Source organism: Rhinoraja longicauda, chromosome 6 (assembly GCF_053455715.1).
Source record: "Rhinoraja longicauda isolate Sanriku21f chromosome 6, sRhiLon1.1, whole genome shotgun sequence".
Lineage (NCBI taxonomy): Eukaryota > Metazoa > Chordata > Chondrichthyes > Rajiformes > Arhynchobatidae > Rhinoraja > Rhinoraja longicauda.
In genome coordinates this window covers 52,924,600-52,933,123 of record NC_135958.1, presented here as the reverse complement: position 1 = coordinate 52,933,123, position 8,524 = coordinate 52,924,600, and positions in this window count along the sequence as shown.

Below are 8,524 nucleotides of genomic sequence, written 5' to 3'. Positions count from 1 at the left end.
TAATTCCCCAGCTCAATGCTCCCCGCCCGTCAGCCTGCTGCAGTGACAGCGGGTGGGTGGGTGATGGACGGCTCCAGTATCCACTCCTGAGCCGACATGGCTCCAGTATCCACAGATGAGCCGACATGGCCTCAGCGCTTTCTCCAATCGGGGCAAGCTGAAGGCCGGCACGCCCGCAGACCGCCCCCTCTGCTTTCTCCATTGGCCCAGAGTCGGTATCAAAGGTAAACGTGACGGTCATGCCCACCTTGGCGTCCAACTTTGCCGTGGGGGTTTATTTACAACCTTCCCTGGCCAACGCGCCACCCATCTATCGCTCCATACATTACAGGACCTTTTTCTTTTTATATATATATTTAAAAAAAGTATACGCTGCCCCTATTTGGTAAGTGCCGGCTGGTACAAAGCCTCTCCCCTAACCAGCAAGCGTGCCGGAGTGAAACCTGCCCACAATCGCGCCGGAAAGCTGCATTTAACACACTCTGACTTCTCCAGCTACTGACGGAAATGAGTGAATCGAACCCGAACGACCAGTTTTACCCCGAGATAGGCTCCTGACTTTGTGGAGGTCGACCGTAACATTCCTCACGGTAGTTCTCATCCGTTTCAAGTAGAAAACCTACCTCGGTAATAGATAGCGTACATGGAGAGACTGGTGCAGATGCAAACACTATTAATAGCCTGGGCAGTCGGGCCGGATCAAATAAGTGGAAGGAATTCTTTATTTTTTTAAAAGTATTCAACTCTCGGCTAATTCGTGGGCGAAGCCAAAATCTCGAGGATCTGCCGATGCCGGGGATAAGGGGACAATCTCAAAAGTTACAAACATTCGCACAAAGGGGACGAAGCCAATTGAATTCTGGCATCGATGTATCAACTTTCCTTTCATTATCGGTTGGAAGTGCCTTTATTTAATTACCCTGATTGATCAAACATTCGGCGCTAAAATGTCAGATGCATCATGTTGTACAAAGTGTGATATCCGTTATCAAACTTTGTTTGAAACTAGATTTAGCCCCGTGGTGGATGAATCTAATTCACAGCAACTAATAACTTTAAAAATCTATATCACTGTAGAGTTAAAGCGATAAATATGAAACATTTCAAATATAATTTTGTGGTAATTAAAATATCAGATCAAGCAAGGTTCATAATCCCCGTCCAATTAATTTATGGATTTAGATTATCCATAGTTGTGGAAAGAAATGTCCTTTAATATCTTATATCTGTTGATTATATTTCGATCGGTTTATATTTTCCGCTGCGATATTTCGTCGGTTAAAAAATAACTTTGCAAAATCCCGACACTGCAACTCAACAGAAGGTTGATTTCTTTGAATGGACTATCTGATTGGCAATTAAAATAAGTGTGGGGTCTCCGGTCATTTAGACCTCTGGGTTGGTGTGAAATGAATCACAAATATGTTTTTTTTGTTGTAAAGTATGATCTTTATTAAGACGACTGGTCAATACGAGTGGACGCGTCCGTTCCCTCTGTGTTTCGGAGAGAGAGCGCTTTTTTACAACCTTCAACAACTTCGAACGCAAAACACACATCGACACTCAAACTGCAAAGCCTCGGGTTTACTTTTAGTACCAGATCCTGATCTCTTAATTCTATAAAGTCTTTTTGGAATGATTCAGCGTTTTAACAAATAACATTCATAAACAGCTTCAAAATTGCAAAGATATGAATGTTACTCCCCATTTTAAGTGGCAATGAACATTAACAATAATTCATTCGAAGTGAAGCAAACTCACTTTAAACAGCCCAATAAAATAATTAATTGAGTGGTGTTTTTTTGTTGCTGAAGTCAATCCTTGGAACAAAAGCGGGAATAGCCCATGCTTTCTGGAGTTCGGGCAGAGAAATGGCGAGAAACGGGTCTATCCGCTGTTTCTATAGTTGGGGCGGGGGCGGGGGTTATGTTACTGGGTAGTTTTACAGTAAATTTGCAAAATTCATGGGTGTACAATGAATAATGAGGAAAGAGCCGCAGCCAGGGCCTGGATGATAAATGAGCATAGTTCTGGTGTCACTCAGAATGACTGCTTGTGAGGTGAAATATTCATTCAACTTATATCGGTTTTGTAAATCTACTCCATCCGTTTAATAGGCGTGGATTGAAATCTACATCGAAATGGAAGCAGACAGTCTTCGTTTTGTCTTCTCCGGTCATCTCATTTCCTTGTATAATTATTTTAATTGTATCGCATTAATCAGTTTACGGATGGCCAAAGCGGCCGCGGTTGCGCGCAGATCAGCGGCCGGTTCATTTTCAATTCATGAATCTGACAGGAAACTGACGCGTGGATGCGAGGGTTGATTTTGACGGCCTAACACGCGTGACTAATAAACTTCCAAAACTGGAGACACAATTCCCGGCAAATACACAGATTTGTTCCAGGAATGACCACGCAAGGTTTGGGAACAGTTTCCACACTAGGACCAGTTTAAAGACCCAAACTTTCCTTCTTCATCCACCCTGTGCAGGTGTTCCAAGAGATCTTCATTATTTATTTTTCCGTAAAGTTTGGCTGCGAGAGGTGGAGAAGACGGAATGCCTCCTTTAATTGGAATGATCGAATCTTTCCAACAAATGGAGCGTGTAGAAAGTTTGCTGAAATATTCGCCAAGTAAACTGATAGGCAATTAACGGAGAACTGATTACAGTGCCCTGTTCAGAATAATTAACGACTGGATAAATCCGATCTACACACAATTCGTGTTTTTGGCTGCAAGAAATTTAACAGACGGCACATTTTTTTTAAAATGCATTGATCCTCAGGAGGTGATCGATTTGTAAGTCTCCACATTGATATGTACAATCTCGCCAAGCATTGCTGGGGGCAATGGGTATATAACCGACCCCGATCACCCTGAACTCTGCATCCCAAACCTCAGATGAACGTTCACAACTGATCGGGTAACTATCAATTTACAGACCAATGTTTCCCAATGCGTTAGATTTCCCCGCCACGCAGCGTGGATAAAACTTCATTGGTTGTCACATTCAACAATTTAATCAGTTGATGTTTGGCGTTGAAACTAAGCACGATAACGTGTTACAATTGTACAACTGCGTTCGCGAGTAGAGTTTATATCCATGTTTCTGCACGGTGTATGTGTACATCTGTGTACACTTGGCAGGGTAGAAAGTAAATGGATGCAATTTACTTACTCACGTGTGTTCAAATAAATATTGCATCAATGCAGTTTTCCCTTACAGATTACATTAGGAAGACATATTAATTTCTGCGAACCTTATGTATATCCCCACAATTAACTATAGCATGCGCTGGTATTAAATTACACCCAAGGCTAATTTAACTTCATACTTTATTTGGAGTTGGAAATCAGTCTGACTACATCACGCATCGAACCTAAGTTAGTAGAGTCGTAGAGTCAGACAGCGTGGAAACAGGCCCTTCGGCCCAACTTGCCCACACCGACCAGCATGTCCCACCTACGCGAGAAAACTAATAGGATTTTTTGACATAGAAGTTGATATTTTGGAATAGTTTTTGATTGGACAATGGGGAGGGATCGAAAGCAATAAGCGGGTAGATACGTAATATTAACATGATTTCAAACTCTGCGCCGTATATTAGCAGGTGCGTATATTTCTCTTCTACAGTAAAACGTATGAAATATGAGGGTATTGTATTGCCGGTATCGATCATGAAGTATAATAAAATGTAATCAGTTTCGCTCTTTAAACACCGGCGGTCATTTGTTTTAAATGGTAGACCCTATTGAGATGAATAAAAGAGCAAATGATTCCTGGCAGGTGATCAATGAGGCACTCAGAGATCAGTTAATTACCATCAGAGTCAGGAAATAAGTGTTATATCTCGGAGTTAACAACGACAAGTACAAATAGCTGGCGTAGAAACGCTGTGAAAAACATTTTCATGTTAGAGGTGGGCAGGCAGTAGATTGTTAAAAGTTTTCATGTAAAACGCACGTGACAAGGGGCAATCAAACTAATATCGAGTTTAGTATATTGTCATGTGTACCGAGGTACAGTGAAAAGCTTTTGTTGATAAAACTAATATTGAGTTTAGTATATTATCACGTGTACCGAGGTACAGTGAAAAGCTTTTGTTGATAATACTAATATTGAGTTTAGTACATTGTCACGTGTACCGAGGTACAGTGAAAAGCTTTTGTTGATAAAACTAATATTGAGTTTAGTACATTGTCACGTGTACCGAGGTACAGTGAAAAGCTTTTGTTGATAAAACTAATATTGAGTTTAGTATATTATCACGTATACGAGGCACAGTGAAAAGCTTTTGTTGCGTGCTTTCCAGTCAGCGGAAAGGCAATACGTGATTACAATCGAGCCATCCACAGTGTACAGATACATGACAAGGGAATAAAGCGAGTAACGTTTACTGCAAGATAAAGTCCAGTAAAGTCCGATCAAAGATAGTCTGAGGGACTCAATTGAGGTAGATAGTAGCTCAGGACCGCTCTCTCGTTGTTGGTAGGATGGTCTAATATAAAATAGTTCATACGGTTATTGAAACGCTACGTGCAGAGCACGGGTCAGTAAATACAAGGTGTGATTTTCATGTTGGAATGGACATCATCACGAGTACCACGAGTACACTGGCACGGGTTTTACATCTCAAAGTCGTACTTGTTTCCGGGACACGGTCAGGATGGAGTCGTGGTTTGGATTCTAAAAGTATTCTGTCGCCTTGTGGACACTTTAAAACTTTAATCAGAAAGTTCAGCACTTCGAGGGTTAAAGCTCAAGGTCTCGGGCTGGCGTAAAGAGTGTTTGTAATCTTCCCGGGATGTGGTCAGGAACTATTATAAATACTCACTCGATTTCTAAAATTCCCCAAGCACTCGTCTGTCTTGTTCTGCAACGCTGGACAGATTCATTATTCCTTACAAACTCGACATCTATTCTAACTCTGAAATATGAAGTGCCGGTGAATGGTGGAGGTAATATTTAATATCCTGCGAGGCCGCCTTCCCTTCTCCCTGACAAATGAACTACAACCCAAACAAATGGTTCACATCTGTTTGGGCGCTTCTTCTGTGTTTGCAAATTAGCATGAAAATATGGCTAAACAATAAAAGAAGCCGTTTCTAGATCACAGGACACAGACAATGATTACTGGACTTAGGGCCGTGCCAAAAGCATCTGACATGGTTACACCAGATGTTTTTACATCTACCCTTGCTTCCTTCCTCTAAAAAACAAAATCTACACAAGTGTCAGCTTTTGACTATGTGAAAGAAATGCGACCAAAAGCCATACAGTTCAGTATGACCGTCACCATTAGTCTTTCCACCCCATTCCCCCAATGTGCTTGGCTATTCTCGCTCATTTAAACATGGCTGCGGTGGTGAATCTCCAGCTCAGCTTTGCTTTTTGGATTCTCAGTTAAGTGTTGGAAGTTTCCCCATGAAGTAAAGTGAATCCCAACAAGTCGGACACACAGTTAGTTACTCCAGCTTTTTGTGTCATGCATTTCACAAGTCAGTCGGGTCGGCCACGGTGGATCATATCTTTGCTGGCTGACTGGAAGATGTTTACACTGACGCCGTGCCAATGAACTAAATTAAATGGAACTCAACTGAAAATTGATACAATGATAACCATTATCTCAAGAAAAGTAATGCTCGGGCCAAATTCCTATCAGTAAGGAATGAGAGCGGCACGTTTACAGTGTGGAACATTCAACAATCTGATATTTGGGCCAAGTATACCATATCTATATTTTATCCATCTAATTAGCCTTTCTGTCGTTCGCCCATTGTCCGCGATGACCACTACAATGGATGATCTGGAAACAATCCAGGTTTAGATAAAGGCGCCCTTCTTACACTGCTTCGTCTAATCCTCGGCCGTTTTAACCCGAAGAGCATTTTTCTTAAATATCACCGTAAATCTGACGAGTGCTTCAGGATTCGCAATTAATCTATCTCTTCTAAAGTGCCGTGTCTTTAAAAAATGCAGCGTCCCAATGTGGAAGTGTCAGCCTAAACAGGAAAGCTACCTCTGCTTCTTTAGCAAATGTTACCTGAAAATAGGATTGCAATTGTACCACTCTATCAACAGCAGTTAGTAAGTGAGCACTTCAAATACAAGATAGACACAAAACGTTGGAGTAACTCAGCGGGACGGGCAGCATCTCCGGAGAAAAGGAATGGGTGACGTTTCGGGTCGAGACCCTTCTTCAGACTTCAAATACAATATACCACCAAATCAGATTTTTGTTTTTAAACTGCTGGCATTATTTAGGGAGAAAACTAACAGACGTTGCCGGGAATATCTCGCGGTTGGTTCCAGCAGCAACTTTAAAGAGGGGAACTGAGTTAATGGTTCTAATAAATAACCGGACGTTGAGGTGACAGATCACAGACCTGAGACGTAGACTCAGTTTTTGCCTCTACAGCTGCTGATTAGCCGGGTAACAAGTTCTTTCGCCCTTTTTATTCTTCAAATGCCATCTAACAGTTGCAGGCATATGTATCCTACTCGAAATGACAATTTAGTCCGGATGGACAAGGTGGGCAGAAGGGCCAGATTTGTGTTATACAGCTCTAAGATTCCAATACATATTTTAAATTTGTACTTAAGTGGCGTGAATGACATCGTCCTTTCTTACTCAGTTTTCGTTTCTCGTTGCAACGTAAAACGAACAAGCTACATTTATATTGCCAGTTCACGGCATCGGAAGGCTCTTTTAAAAACAAATGTTGAAATGTATGATTGTCGTCTTTCAGGAAACACAGCCAGTCGATAAATAACAAGGTCCTTCATTGGTTTAATATGACCGTGTCTTTAGTGTTATTGAAAGATTAAAGCTGACCAGGATACCGAGGATAAGTCCACTGCTTCACGTTGAAATAGTATATGGTATTTCTTCTTGTTCTTAAGTCATAGGTGCAGAATTAGGCCATTCGGCCCATCGAGTCTACTCCGCCAATCAATCGTGGCTGATCTACCCAATACTCCTACCTTCTCCCCATTTTGCATCCATCTGAGAAATCTGATGGGCCCAACTTAATATTTCATTAGAAAGGGCATAAGGAGTTGGAACAAGAATGTCAACCCTTCGATCCAGCTCGGCCATTCACAGAACATGGGGAACAGGCCATTTAGCCCACAATGGTTGATCGATCATGATACCAAGACAAACTAACCCCACCTGTCTGCATATGGTTCATATCCCCCCATCCCCAGTATATCCGTGTACCCATCTAAACGCCTCTCACCCACCACTATCGTATGGGCCTCAATCACCACCAACCAACCAATCGTTGTATATCATTATTTTAAAAAACTTGCCCCACGCTTCTCCTTTAAACTTTGAAGCAGCGCCTTAAAACGATGTCCTCTAGTCTTTGTCGTTTTCACCCTGGAGAATAAAGGTTGAGTGCCCACCCGATCTATGTATGAGATAAAGTGGTCTTCTACCGCAGCTCCAACTTACAGCCCCGCCGCCACACCCTTTGATTCCCTTCATGCCCAGAAACCTCCCGCTCTCCTTTCTGAATGAAGACTGGAGATTCTCACCAGTCCGGGGGTAAGGAATCTCAGAAGACAGACACAAAAACCTGGAGTAACTCAGCGGGTCAGACAGCAGCTCTAGAAGAACGGTCTCCACCTGAAACGTCACCTATTCATTTCCTCCAGAGATGCTGCCTGTCCCGCTGAGTTACTCCAGGTCTTTGTGTCTATCTTCGGTTTAAACCAGCATCTGCAGTTCCTTCCTGCACGTAAGGAATCTCAGAGATGGAACCCCCGACCCTACATCTCTTCCTTTGTGTGTCATGGTATGTTCGTTTTCTTGGTACCTGAACTTTGGTCAACGTGGGTTATTTTTAAATGTGCTATACAAATAAAATTGACTTGACTTGACTTCCTCGGCGCGGCGAGAAAGTCAGCCTAGACTGAGCAATGCGAATAAATGCTTACGTTAGCAAATCCTTATTACGGTACGGATTTCTGAGAGAGCGTTTCGTAAATAAAGTGTATCCCTGGAACTATCCGGTGGCGTCAGTAAACTCGTCACCATATAATTGCTAAAGGAGACGTTAGTTGAAAGATGACAAACCGGTTGTGCCGTATTTTATAGACAACTATCGCCGGCTTCAAAAACGATTGGCGACTGGTTGAATTTGAAAATTATACCCCCCACTCCGTGAGCTGACCGCACCACACGCACAAGTGCCCGTTTTGAAATATAACATCACCACATAGATGTATTGTGCAAACCTAGTCAATCGTTTGCATTCTGTTGTGGGATAAACCATTTGTACATAAATATTGAAAAAAAGATTGTTAAAAAAAAACTTCGAATGTGGAACGTAGTTTTTATCGAGGAGATAATCTCTTCAATGGCATTTAGTCACAAAATGCTGGAGTAACTCAGCGGGACAGGCAGCATCTCAGGAGAGAAGGAATGGGTGACATTTCGGGTCGAGACCCTTCTTCAATGGCATACTATCCACACACAAAAAAATCGACCAAACGACCAACTGGTTGCAAGA